Raw genomic sequence first — 12,077 nt, 5'->3', positions numbered from 1 at the left:
ACTATTCTTTGGGGAAGGAGAAATTGACAACAATTACTTTGTAGGAGCTTGTGCCGTGCCAAGACAAAAAGAACAGGTACTTCAGGGTTCAGGATAACTCAGATAAGATAAGGACCAGAGTGGCCAACTCTGCAGTGTGGCTCTAATTAGGTCTGTTTAGTATGCACGCCGGAGAAGGCAATGGCAACCTACTCCAGTACTCTTGCCTGGAAAATCCCATGGACAGAGGGGCCTGGTAGACTGCAGTCCATGGGGTTGCTAGGAGTCAGATACGACTGAGCGACTTCACTTTCACTTTTCACTTTCCTGCATTGGAGAAGGCAATGGCAACCCACTCCAGTGTTCTTGCCTGGAGAATCCCAGGGACGGAAAGCCTGATGGGCTGCCATCTATGGGGTCGCACAGAGTCGGATAGGACTGAAGCGACTTAGCAGCAGCAGCAGTATGCACGTATCAGAGGTTAGCTCTGACAGGGTGAAAGTGTTGACAACGGGGGAAGAACCGTAACATAGAGATGGAACCTGTAACCAGCATGTGCTCACAAGAGGGCGTGAATTAGTATCAGGATTGTCATTTGAAGCTGCAGTTGTTTCAAGAAAATGGTTATTCTAATCAGAGAAAGCATGAGAATCCCAGCACTAGAAATCTTAAGTGAAAAACTATTCTCTAAACGCCAGTCAGCAAGAAGACATCAAACAAAAGGTACTGAAGTCTAACAAGAAACAAGGAACACTGAGGTTATCACACATCACTGCGCTCAAATGGGACCAGAAGGGGAGCGGGCAGGGAGGACAGGATTCAGTCTTCCTAAAAACTCAGCAAGTATGACTATTTTCAATCCAGGGGCCACACAATTTTAAAAGCAAATGTATTTGAGTCAAATAAAAGTATCCTCATGGAGGAAACATGCCAGAAGGAACCAAGCGGCTTGGTTATGCTAACGTTTATGCGTTGAAATCAGGGTAGGGTGGGAAGGCGCTTCTGTGACACAAACCCCAATATGAGGAGGGTCTACCTTTCTGAACAACTAACTCTGCTAGGCCAGAGTAACTCCAGCGGTTACGTTTAACTTCTTAAAGAGAAAACTGTAATTTCTATCCCTGATTTCTGACATCTACCTTTCAAAGACCTAAAGGATTTCAACTTTGATTCTCTATCCCTGATCAAACAGAAGCAAAGGATTTGCTCTCTGCAAAAGCGAAAATAAAAAATTTTCGTTCTGAAAGGATCCTGAAATTCACCTTGGTATAACTTGTTTAGTTTTAAAGGACCAACGCCCAGAGTTGATTTAAGGTTGAAGGCAGGTTTAGGATAACAAACCAGGGCGGCCGGGTTCCATACAAGGACAAGGCACCCTACCCAAACCACTGTACCTTCCAAACCTCTCAGATTACTTTCGTTTCAATAAACAAAGGAATATGCATGTGCTTTTCTATAATCCCGTATTACGAGGCAATGTTTATTTTATGTGAGTTTAGGTAATTCAGTGGATGAGAGGACCCAGAGGCCTTGGTTCTTACTCTGCCAGCAACTGACTCCATGAGCTCACCAGTACTGAGACTTTCCTTTTCTCATCCACAAGCACCCTGATTTCAGTAATATTAAAACAGGAAAGAGGGCTCGTGTGATTTTACCATGCCACTGATTACAAGCTGCATCACTACCCAGGTATGTTAAAACGTGAAAAACTGCCTGAAAATGGATGAGATGTGGTGGAAACACGTCTTTCTAATGTGGCAGACAAACACTGGCTGCAAAGAGGAATGGGGACCAGAGGGGGAGAAAGGGCCTGTCTGGATGGATCATGGGCCCTTGAGATGTTTCCAATGGAGAACAAAGCCTCCTCTCCCTCCCTCTATGACACTGCAGTTCTTCTAACCCCCACGCCCGAGAGCACCCCTCCTCTTGCTGGCCCTCAATCCGGCTGGTCGTCAAGTTGCGTAAATCTTCTCCTAGAGACATTCTCAAATGATTAGCTCGCTCCAGTGTGTGCTCGTGGCCGTGGCTCCAGGTGAGGCCTCACCACTGCCTGGCCTGCTCCAACAGCCTCCCAGTCCACCCTCATATCCCCCATGTCCATCCTCACCAATCCATCCCACGCACTCTGACAACACTCATGTCCTTGGAGCACAACATTCAGGATACACTCCTTCCAGTCCAAAAGCCTCAGTGGTCTTGTGACAACATCTCAGGAAAGACAATAGGCTAGGAAAAGACCACCCAGGCTAGAATGCTTTGTGACCTTGGGCAAGCTTCTAAACTTCTGAGCCTCCATTTCCTCACTTGTAAAGTGGGAATGCTTAGAGTACCAACTAATAGTACTTGAGAAAAATCCATGTTAAGGGCTCAGTGCAGAGTCTGACACGTAGTAATAGTTTAATAAAAGTTAGCCCTTATTATCAACAACTTGTCTTACTAACCTTTCTTCCCACTTCTGCCTGTCAGCTTCATGCATCTGGGCTACTTGCTTTAATGCCCAATGATGCACTTGTCTGCTCTCTAAACTTTCTCTCCTAGAATGCCCATTCTCTGTGCACCTGTAAGATTCCTCTAGGATGGGTCAGGTGAAATTCAAATGTGGATTCCGTTCTGTTTCATTTCATTTAATTCAATCCTGTCTTTGATGGGGCCTGACATCTTTGGTGGCCCTTATAGCCAATACTGGCACACCCCTATATCCACAGAGACTTACCCTGAAGGTGTAGTTTAGCAGCCTGGTAGGTGTGGTGAAACTTAAATGCACTTCCTCAGTTTGGGATAGGTCCCAGGATATCAGATTTCCACTCTTCTAGTTATTACTTCAAGTAACCAAGGCCTAAATCAAGGCCAAGGACCCTCTCTGGAAGGTGGTGGCAGTTCCCATATGTGAATATGGTAATAGGGGGTCTAGACTGGAACTGGCAGTCATCTTGCAAGATCAGCCTATGGACCTAACAAACATCTGGGAAGACTTCAGAGAAACAGAACATAAGTTCTGCCTTTGGGACTTTTCAGGTCAGGTGGTCATTTAAGTCCATCTGGCACTGGGTTCTCTGTCTCTTGCACAAAAAGCATCCTAACCAACTGGGCAATGTGAGGCGCTGATGACCTGGCAAGCTCTGCCATAAAGCTTTCCCAGATACAGTGAGACAAGCCCCCTCTCAGAAATCTGCTTCTGATCCTCTTCTAGTATAAGGTGCAGATTAAGTACAGGTGTAAAAGGATTAAAGTATAAGCTACTTCAGAAACTGTGTTGTTCAGCTTTGTATACAACCCCAAGACACACACACAGCACACACTCAGTAGCTGACAAGCCAATAAACTAATAGAAAGAGTGAATCAAATGTGGGCTAAAAGGAAGGAATAGACTTTACAGATGTGAAAGATGGCGAACTGTTAATCTTGGATGGCTGAAGATGGACCTTTATTCATGAGGTTAGATTTTTAAGTTACAGAGTAACAGAGTTACATAAAGGGCAGAGCCCACTGAACAAATCCGAGCAGCACAAGGACAGAGGACGGGGCAGGTAAGTTGCAGGAGACAGATCTACACGATTTGGACAAGTCACCTGGCACCTCTAGGCCTCAGTTCTCAATTCTTTATAAAAGAGGTAGGGGATATCACTTCCCACAGGGAGGATGTAAGAATTATCTATGGAAAGCAACTATTAATAGGAAGGTGCCCACATCAGTAATACCTGAAACTGAATGTATGCAAAGACAAACCCACTGGGTAACTAATGGAAACAGTAACTGTTCCCATCAGGAACAGAAGAGTTGTTAGGCACAGAGGAGGGCTTAAAAATAATTAGAAATTTTCTTAGGGGAGAGGGACAGGATGTGGCCGAGTAAGGGGCTGAGTAAAAAGTAAAACCATCATTCATACTCTCTACTATCTACTTACGCATCAAAGTCACCCTAAAAGATGGTAAACAGCTTTGCCGTGATTTCTGTAATTCAAGTTGGAAATAAGACACCCAAGGACTGATACTCACTTCTACAAACAGGAGGACAATCAACAGTTATGCTGAGAGAAAACGAGGAGGTAGTGGCAAAGAGATCCTTGCAAATACCCCCAAATTAAGAATTCTGACACCCCTCCCCCCAAAGAAAAAGCTCAGTAGATCCCAGGGAAAGAGATAACTCACCTCATTTTCAAAAGCAGCTTTGCTGGAATACTGGAATTAGTGTCTGTGAAAACCTAATTTTAAATATTTTCCCAGTTATTTGAGATTCTCCAGCTTTATTTCTGGCCACATCCCCTAAACCTCACTTCCCTTCCCCAAGAAGAAAAATAAGTGAAGAAGAAACATTTATCAAACCACTATTTGGCAAGCCCCCATGCTGGGCACTTTCAGCTGTATCATCTCATGGAATCCCTAGCAATTCTGGAACATGAAACCCTGAACAGAAATGATTTCAAAACTGAGTCAAGAAGCTGAGGACAGAGTCTGAAGCAATGTATTTTTCTTGAAAAAAAAATCTGACCGTCAAATTTTAATACACTTTCTACTTTCACTTTCAGCTAAGTTCTGTTCTATATTCTGTAAAACTAGCCATCAGTAACCATCAATAACATTTCTCCTTTTGTCTTCAGTTAGAAACAAAAAAGAAATGCGAAAAAGAGAATCTGTCCAGAAAAACTTCCTGTCGATGAGAAGTTATAATCTAGGGTAAGAATGCAAAAGGGACACGAATGACATTTCTCTTCCAAGTACTGAGCTCTCCCTGGAGAATCCCAGGCAGCATCCAAGAGGACTGAAACAGTGATGCGCTTGTCCCCTCACCGCGGATGCAAAGTTAAACTGTTCATCCACAGCCACCGAACGCCAAACCGGTTGTGTCCGTATCTCTAGATTCTGCTCCAAGTGTTGTTGGCTGAGAGGTGCAAGCAAAACAAGTGCACCCAACAGGTTATCTACTGAGTGGTTAGGGAAACAAGTTACAAAACCTAACAAGCAACACGAGCTCTTCCGTGCCACCCTATAAAGAAAGCACTTCCTGCCACCGGTCCCGCTATTAAAGAATTAAGGCTCCCCACCACTCTCCCGTCGCAACCCTAGGTTCCGCAGCCCAGTTCGTAGGTCATGCACTGGATTCTTCCATTCGGGACTCCCCACCCCCACCCCAAAGTGGGCCAAGTGCATTATCCACATTTGCAATCAAGAAGCCAAGAGCTGAGCTCAACTACAGTCGTGAGCAGGGGAAACCATCACCCTAAAGGTGCAAGGGCACGGAACGGTTGATGGCAAGACACAGTTCTGAAGAACAAGTCTTGCTCCAGGCACGACTCCCTCCACCCCGAGGCGGGCTTGCGAACGCTGGGGTAGGGTGGGGGGGGAGGGGCGAGTCTTATCTGCGTTTAAACTGTAAAAGAGGACTTTTCCTTGCTACTCGCAGCAGACACGACCCGGCTGCGAGCCGCTCCAGCCCGCGACCCCACCGCCCTCGCGCCCGGATTCCCTCAAGAGTAGCCCAGGTGGTTCCCGAGTCCCCGCCCCCGCGCTTCCCCACCGGCCTCATCCTCTCCGAGGACCGCTGGCTACAGTTATCTGGTTTTAATAAAAACCGAAGTGTTCCCAGGCTAGCGGGTTCGCCTCCTGGGCGGAGGCAGAGGCGGGAGGGCAAGAGAAAAAACGAAAGGCCCGAGGGGACCGACCCGCGCTGCGACCTCCCGGCCCCGCCGTGGTTCTCCCGGCTCACGCGGGTTTTGTTCTCCGAGGAAGCGCGATCGCTCTCGGGGCTCTTCCCTGGATCTCCGGCCGCGCCTTCATCTAACCCGGGCGGGTGAACTCGAGCTCAGAGCCCACCCGCCCTGCCTCCCGTAGGCGAGCCGGGTGCGTTCCCGCCGCGCCAGTCAGTGGGCACACCGTCTACCGGCGGCTTCCACCGCTAAACAGGTGAGACAGCATCTCGCAGAAACGGCCGGGGCGCCTGCCGTCGCGCCCTGAGACCCGGGTCCGGTGGGCTCCTTCGCCACGCGGGCGCAGCGCGGGCCGGGCCGGCAGTCGCTCGTGCGCTCCGGGTTCAGAACCCAACAGCGGGGTCGCATCCCTGGGTCCCGGCCGCGCGCCGGCGCGGGTGTCATGGCCGAGCGGCGGCCAGCCGAAGTTTTCCGGAGCCGCCCGCTTACCTCTTAGGCCGAGCGCAGCAGCGGCTAGGAGAAGCGGCTAGGCGGAGGTGGCGGCGGAGCCCGGGGACCAGCCGAGCAAGGAGGAGGCTGGAGGGAGGTACCGGCCAGCAGGAGCAGCCGCGATAAGAAGAGGAAGGCGCCGGGTATCTACAATCAGAACGTGGGCTGACCGTGACGTCACAATGGCGCGGCCAGCCAATCGCCGTCCGGAGGCCGAATCTAGCGCTATGATGTCATGCGGCCCGGGAGCCAATCGTGAAACAATAGAACTTTCGTGATTGTGAATTCCAGAATCCGATGCAGTGAAGAGCAGTGGTCCGGGTTGGTCCCCTCTGGTTCACGTGTCTCTGGACAATTTTATCCGCTTTCTTCCTAATAAGCCTGCGTGGAACGCAGAGCCTGCGCAATAGCACCGGTGAAGTTCCCGATGCCCTGAACTCTGTTTCTCTCAGTGCCAGGCCTGGCAGGGTTGTGTGGCTGCGTTTGGACGGCAGACGCTCACTGTGGTGCTGTCTCCTCGCGGGTTCTGGAAGGGAGCCAGTTCTTGGTTTTAGATGAAAGGGTTAAATGCCTACGGACGTACTAGAGCTAACGAAATAGGGCAGCAACAACAACAACAAAAAGCGCTGGAAACTGGTGTTGCAGCTTAACTCCCTGTTGGTAGATTTACCGTGATTTTTCTTAGGGATTCTCATTTTCCCTTAGTGATCACTGCCAACTCCATTTCTCCTCAAGACTTTTTGTAGGAAATAAGGTGAGGGAGTAAGTGACATCTTTTCAACTAGACAAATACAAGCACATAAGACAAAGTGCTTTGTGTTCGGGGCATGAGTAGATCCTTGCTGTTTTTCATTGATATTTGGATAATTTAAGGCCTTCATCATCCTAGTATCCTATGCTTTCTTCATGTCAGGTCTCAGAAATTAAACCTTTCTCCCAGTGCACTCTAATTGTATTTCTGTTACCCAAAGCCCATGGATCCGACATAGCCAACTATTTAATGCAGGCAAATTTATTTTACATACTTTTTATCATGTGCCAGGTGTGTTCCAGGCACTGAGCCATTGCCCTTTGCTTTAAGAATTAAGATGTTCAAACTATACACAAATTAGATAATGTAAACATACACAAATAACTAAGATTTTTTAATATCTGATTGCCATCCTACTCCACAAACACTGCAGTTTGCAATATTATGCTTGGTGTAAAAAACTGCAAGAATTCCCTCCCCAAGTAAAATGATACAGTCAGGAAACAGCTACTGTGCAGAACGGTAAACTGCTTTGACAGAAGCCAAGATACATAAATTGATGAATCACTTTCTGTCAAGGGGCATGTGAAAAAGCATCTGTCAGAGGCATAGAAGAGTTCAGCAAAGATGTCTCTCTTACTCTTCATTCTTCTGCTGGAAGTTCAAAGCCAGAGCTGGTTCAACTCTCTGTCACCCTATCCAAATCTATCTTTCCAGGTTTTAAAATTTTCAAATGTAACTTGCTATTCCAAAAATCTCAAGTTTTATACCACACAGAATTGTTTTTATTGTGTTTACCTATCAATAAAATGTTTTAAACCCATACTATCAAAATATCTGTTGTTGATTAGTCGTTCAGTGTCCAACTCTTTGAGACCTCATGAACTGTAGCCTGCCCAGCTCCTCTGTCCATGGAATTCTCCAGGCAAGAATACTGGAGTGGGTTGCCATTTCCTTCTCTAGGGGATCTTCCTGACCTAGGAATCGAACCCAGGACTCCTGTATTGCAGACAGATACTTTACTATCTGAGCCACCAAATCTGTATTTATTTTTAATTATGGACTTACATGGGCTTCCCAGGTGGTGCTAGTGGTAAAGAATCCACCTGCCAATGCAGGAGACATAGAGGCCTGAGTTTGATCTGTGGGTTGGAAAGATTCCCTTGGAGGAGGGCATATCAACCCACTCCAGTATTCTTGCCTGGAGAATCCCATGGACAGAGGAGCCTGACGTGCTTACAGTCCATAGGGTCACACCGAGTCAGACACGGCTGGAGAGACTTAGCACGCATGCACATGGACTTATATAACCATTGTCATACATTAAATATTAAATATTTTTTTCTCATTTTAAGACAAAAGTAAATATAAAGTTTATTATTTTATTCCTATCTCCCAAAGGATGTCTTTTCACATGCTTTTGACAGACGTGCCTTAGTTACTATCTGTGTATCTTGGTTTCCATTAGGGCATTTTTCACTCTGCAGTGTAGCTTCCTGATTGTCACATCTTGTTCAGTCTGTGGGGTGCTTGTTCCTCCACTTTCAAGACCCCTACTTTAGACTGTAAAGTCTATTGGAAGGGAGTTTCCTATGTGTTGAATTTCGATCATTATTTATTCTCAGATATTACTACAGTCCTGATATATAATAAGAGCTTAGTAAATATGTTTTTAGTAAGTATGTGAGCTCTTATCCCTGCCTCACCATCATCACACTGGTACTTCCATTTCCTGCTCCTGAACTCCAAAACTCTGTCAGACAGATATGTCCCAAGACTGTTGACTCCTCTCAAACTTAAGCTAGTAAGGTCGTGTTCTCATTCTCTTCCCATCCAGAGACTTAGGGCTCCCAATACATTTATAATTCAGGGAGGAACTTCTGCCCTCACCTAACTCATCTTATGCCGTGCAGTGTAAACTGGCTACCATGACCTCAGTATGAGTTACTCTATCTGGTTGCACCATCACATTCATGGATAAAGTTGCAAGAAATGGCTCTCCAACTTAACTGTGGCTATATTTTTTTTCCCCAAAATCAAAAGAATGGCTAGGACTCCATGCTAGGGTTCAAGAAAAGTATGTTAGTGAGTGTCAGAATCAACTTCCTGGCCAAGTTGGGTGCTACACCCTTTGGTGAAGTCATTCCAAACCTGACAACCAACCTGTCAAAAATGAACCTAAGTAGGTGCCATACAAAGCCCTGTAACTCTTGCTTGGTTCCATAAAGCATCCATGGAGTCCCCCGAAAAGGGATTGTTGAATTACCTTCATGTAATAGTTGACTATTTTACTCCTTCTCCTCTTCCTCCTCCTGCTTTTCTCTATTTTTTAAATTCTGGCAACATTTTTCCTTCAGTGATCCCAGACCTCTTCCAACCATACACTTCCATTTGTATCAGAAGGTTGCTTCAGTATTGAGAAATATTGGAAATTTTTTTCTATTGTTATAACATCTGAAGTTGAATTAAGAAATATGATTGACAGTTTCATCAGCATACAATTCCAAGGAGTGTTGTTTGATTTAAAGATGAAATACTATATATGCTGAGAGGGTATTTGCACAACTCAGTGAAACCTGTCCTTTGTAATAAAATATAAGCCCCTGTTTGCCTCTAGACATTTGAATTCTGGTTAAAATATAGGCCACTAAGCTAGTTAACCGGTAGCTCAGATGGTAAAGAATCTGCCTGTAATGCAGGAGACCTGGGTTCGATTCCTGGGTTGGGAAGATCCCCTGAAGGAGGACATGGAAACCCACTCCAGTATTCTTGCCTGGAGAATTTCATAAACAGAGGAACTTGGCAGGTACAGTCCATGGCGTCCCAAAGAGTCAGACGTGACTGAGTGACTAATACTTTCACTTTCATAAACTAGTTTATAGCTAAGGTTGACGCTATTCAATCTCTGCCTTTTGTTTTTCCTCCCTGTGATCCTACTTTTTTCTTCTTTTCTAATTTGTGTTTTCTGTTATCTTGTTTGTGGGATTCCCATTGGCCTGCTTTGTCTTTGCTGGAGAGAGAGATTAAAAGGCAGTTTCCTTTCCTTCTCAGACCTTGGAATTAGTTCCGTGCTTCCATTGTTACTTTGCTGCCAGTCCTCTTTATTGCTGGTCAACATGTACCCAGATTTATCTCTATTCCTGTCATCTTGATGGATGTGAGCTACTGGAAGGCACTGCCCATGCCTGGCTACCATGTTGCTACCCAACAACTAGCAGAACCTCTGGCAAATAGCAGATGCTCATATATATCTGCCGAATGTAAACAATTTGAACTGTTTCTGGATTCTCTGGTCTTGTCTCCTCCGCTTCATTTTAGAGTATTTAGTACTCTATCTAGGAGCAACTGCATGATGAAAGAAAGGATCTGTGTCCTCATCTCTATCTTTACTTCCCAGGTGATGTTATCACTCACTCCCCCTTTAATGGCTTTGCTGCTACTAACTCTCAAATGTATTTTCTCCAGCCTGGACCTTTCCCCTGAATTCCAGACTTATATTCTTAACTGCCTATTAGTGACTCCTTCTCTTGGTGTCTGTCTAAAAGTTATCTCAAACAGAGAATAATAAAAAAATGAGCTCTTGATTTTTCCCCAGACTTGCTCCCCCTGGGGTGTTTTCAAAACAAACACCTTAGAGTTATGTTTAACTCCTCTCTCTCTTTCACATCTTATCTCCATGCATCAGCAAAATCCTGCTCAGAATAATCTAACCCAGAAATCTCCGAGGCTTGCACCCTGGCTTCACTCTGATGTCTTTAAACGTCCTCTTTTTAGAGAGTTCTCCTTGATCACTCTCTAAATTTGTAACATCTCCCTCTTTGCCTCCCCCGTTCTGGAAGCTTTTACTCTGCTTTTTTTTTTCTCCCTAGCACTTATTATCAGACATAGCATAGGTTCACTTTTAATATTTATTTATCCTCATCTCCCCATTAACTTACTGAGAGCACAGACTGTTCTCTTCACCACTGCTTGAAACCTCAGCACTTGGAACACTGCTTGGCACCTGGTAGGACCTCAAGCAATACTTACACTTATTCAGTGAATAAATTGAGAAACAAATGAATAGAAAACTGAAACGCAGATCAGTAAGATATGTTTGTACTAGGTTACCACTTGGCCAAAAATGAAGTCTAAAAGAAAAAAAAATACCAAGTACAATAATTTTTAAAATGACTATTGATGGGTATTATTTTTCTGTTCCCCATTATGATGTTTTTTTCCTGCCACCTTTATGAAATGTTAAAAGTTAAAAAGTTAGGGATTTCCCTGGTGGTCCAGTGGATAAGAATCTGCTTGCCAATGCAGAGGACATGGGTTCAATCTCTGGTCCTGGAAGGTCCCACATGCCGTGGAGCAACTAAGCCTGTGCATGCACCCCAACTATTGAGCCTGTGCTCTAGAGCCCGTGAGCCGCAGCTACTGAGGCCCACATGTCAACAGCCAGTGCTCCACAGTAAGAAAAGCCACCATAATGAGAAGCCTGAGCACCACAACTAGAGAGTAGCCCCTGGGGCTCTTCACAACTAGAGAAAGCATGCACTCACCAATGAAAACCCAGTGCAGCCAGAAATAAGCAAATAAATAAAATTTTAAAAAATCTGAAAAGTTAACACATTCTATGAGAATACCTAACCTTTTAAAAGAGGATAAAAGACTATAACTCAGGTTATGATGAAAAAGGCATACCATTGTCTTAAATTGGTATGAATTTGGGATGTCTTAACTGTGGTGTTGGAGATTCTTGAGAGTCCCCTGGACTGCAAGGAGATCAAACCAGTCAATCCTAAAGGTAATTAGTCCTGAATATTCATTGGAAGGACTGATGCTGAAGCTGAAGCTCTAATACTTTGTCCACCTGATGCGAAGAACTGACTCATTGGAAAAGAGCCTGATGCTAGGAAAGATTGAAGCCAGGAGAAGAAGGAGACAGCAGAGGATGAGATGCTTAGATGGCATCACTGACTCAATGGACATGAGTTTGAGCAAGCTCTGGGAGTTGGTGATGGACAGGGAAGTCTGGCATGCTGCAGTCCATGGGGTCACAGAGTCAGATATGACTGAGTGACTGAACTGACTGATTGACTGATTCTTCTATAAATGTATCAGTTATCTTGAATATCAAGTACTTTCTCTTGAAATAGAGACTGTTATGATAATCATTTAGATGATGAGTCAAATTTGGTACCAGTTTTTTCTTTTTACTACTCATAAATT

The 12,077-nt window shown here is 45.1% G+C and overlaps 1 protein-coding gene across 2 annotated transcripts in view; it reads right to left on the bottom strand.

Annotated features, from left to right (window-relative positions):
• Positions 1 to 6,300, bottom strand: part of ELOVL5 (ELOVL fatty acid elongase 5) — a 73,355-nt gene extending 67,055 nt beyond the window's left edge. The window contains exon 1 of one of the 2 annotated variants that reach the window (XM_055571202.1): positions 6,113 to 6,300. The gene's annotated coding sequence lies outside the window, so the exon portion shown is untranslated. The remainder of the gene's footprint in view (positions 1 to 6,112) is intronic. The other variant, XM_055571201.1, reaches the window with a different exon arrangement.
• Between the last annotated feature and the right edge of the window lie 5,777 nt (positions 6,301 to 12,077).

Source organism: Bubalus kerabau, chromosome 3, assembly GCF_029407905.1.
Source record: "Bubalus kerabau isolate K-KA32 ecotype Philippines breed swamp buffalo chromosome 3, PCC_UOA_SB_1v2, whole genome shotgun sequence".
NCBI lineage: Eukaryota > Metazoa > Chordata > Mammalia > Artiodactyla > Bovidae > Bubalus > Bubalus kerabau.
Note: the sequence above shows the minus strand (reverse complement) of the source record. Positions and strands in the feature narration are given on the sequence as shown.